This window comes from Notamacropus eugenii, chromosome 1 (assembly GCF_028372415.1).
Source record: "Notamacropus eugenii isolate mMacEug1 chromosome 1, mMacEug1.pri_v2, whole genome shotgun sequence".
Classification (NCBI taxonomy): Eukaryota; Metazoa; Chordata; class Mammalia; order Diprotodontia; family Macropodidae; genus Notamacropus; species Notamacropus eugenii.
Genome location: NC_092872.1, coordinates 347,085,978 through 347,088,424, shown reverse-complemented (window position 1 = coordinate 347,088,424; position 2,447 = coordinate 347,085,978).

The window sequence follows — 2,447 nt, the reverse complement described above, 5'->3', positions numbered from 1 at the left end:
GAGTCCAAATCAGAGCCTGACCTGCACCCTTGCAGACACAAACTCAGGAATTCCCAGGACAGGCCTCATTTGGTGACCTAAGTAGTAGAAAAATGGTAGCCTAAAATCCTAGACTCTGAGGCTGGTTTGATGAAACCACAAGGCTGTGTAAGCCCTGTACCCTCTCCTGCCTGGTGGCAGTTACAAGAATTGCAGGGTCACTGATTGTAGACTTACATGAATTGCCCAATACAAATCCATTTTGTAAATCCATACTGAGAAAGCAATCCTCAATGTTACAACCACCAAACTCCAGAGGGTAGAGAATAGCCAGGGGGAAATATAGGGGTAGTCGAGAGTAGCAGGGAATAAAACTATCTTTCTAATCTTAAATTTTATTTCTCCCCTCCATGTAGTCTAAGTTCCATTTGAAGCAGACAGCTTATTACCCCCAAATATATCCTGTGCAAACATTGTGCCCTGTGTCACACTCCTCCAATGTATCTGTTGAATTTCTACCCATTTTTAAAGATTGATTGAATGCCAGTTCTTCCATGTAACTTTGCCTGATTGTTCTCAGGTAATAACAATCTTCACATAGGAACTTCCCTGTAGCACCTTGTTTTCCATCTCATCAATACATTTATTACAGATTGTAGTTGCTTATGATAGGACAGATAGGTGGTTCAGTGGTCCTGGAGTCAGGAAGACATGAGTTCAAATCAGACCTCAGACATTTACTAGTCATGTGACCCTGAGCGAGTCACTTAACCCTGTTTGCCTCCATTTCCTCATCTGCAAAATGAGCTGGAGAAGGAAACAGCAATCTTCACCAAGCAAACCCCAAATAACATCACACACAGTTGGACATGACTGAAACAACTGAACAACAACAGTTATTTATGTTGATACATTTATCTTACCTTCTTACCTGTGAACTACACAAGTCTTACCTAAACTATAGAAGACAGAGCATGCAGCTAGGTGGTGCAGAGGATAGAGCACCAGTGCAGGAGTCAGGAAGACTTGAGTTCAAATCTCACCCCAGACACTTGACCCTCACTAGCTGGGTGACCTTGGGCAAGTCATTTAACCCCAATTACCTCATCCTGGGTCATCTCCAGTCATCCTGATGAATATCTGGTCACTGGATTCAGATGGCTCTGGAGGAGAAGTGAGGCTGGTGACCTGCACAGCCCTTCCTCACTCAAAACAAAGTCAAGTCCAAGTCATGTCATCATTTCTCTGCTGGCATGATCTTTGGCAACAAAGAACGAACCCAGAAGACAGAGCACTTAATTTACAATTAGAGGACCTAAGTCCAATTGCAGGGTCTACCTGACCAGTCCCTGTGTGATCTTGCACACATCCTTTCCCTTTTCTGGGAGTTAGTTTTCTTATGGGAGGAAACATGGTCCAGTGGAGAGAAGGTCATGTTTGGAGTCAGAAAATAAGAGGTAGAATTCCAGCTCTGACACTTAGTACCTACATGACCTTGGGTAAGCCTTGATCTCTCTGAGCTTCAATTTCCTCATTTCTAAAATGAGGGGATTGGGCTAGATGACCTCTAATGTCCCTACCAAATTTTCAATCCTAGGACCTCATATGTTTCCTCTGCCCAGCACAGCACAATGGTCTGTATAAAAGAGATACTTAATAAATGTATGGAATAATAAATATATAATAACAATATAATAAGTAATAAATGATACTTCCAAAATGATATGGAAAGGAACTGAATTGAATTAAATTAAACACGGCAAGGAAGTTTCTGTTTTCTTTCTGCCCAGAGCAATCTTGCAGTCTAGGATACCACTTGACTTATGGGCAAGCCACTTAATTTCTCTAGATTTGGTTTCTTCATGGGTAAAATGAAGACTAGATGAAATGAGGATTTGGTAAAACCAAGAGTCCTTTTAGGTCTAGCTTTATGCTCCAAGAGCCCCCCTCCCCCAGTCTGGTTGACTCCCACTTCACCCCTAAATCTGACATTTCCTAGTCTGTGTTCTAAGGCCTCTTCCAGCTCCAGACACAAATCCCGTGATCCTAATTTGGGGGAGTAGATCAGAAGCAGCTTGAGATGATGGGAAGTTCAAGCATCAGGAAGGAAGCTTTTATGAGGCAATAAAAGAGAGTGATCTATCCCTGTCCACCAGTGTTTGTAAACATATTGTAAACAAGTAGAAATGAACAGTTCATCTCTCTGAGGGGAACAGATGCATCCTTAATCCTTATTAACTGTTTGCTTCTGCCTTAGTGTCTGGCATTGGTTTATCATCCTGGAAGAAAAGGAGGTGGAGGAGGGACAGCCTTGTGGCTCCTGCCACTGACTGGGACATGTCTGATGATGCTGGTGACAGCCACTGTCCCCAGGGCCTCTGGGGCAGCTAGGTGGCATAGTAGACAGAGCACTGGGCCTAAGTTAGAAAGGTTTGCATTCCAGTCTGGCCTCAGACACTTTCTAGCCA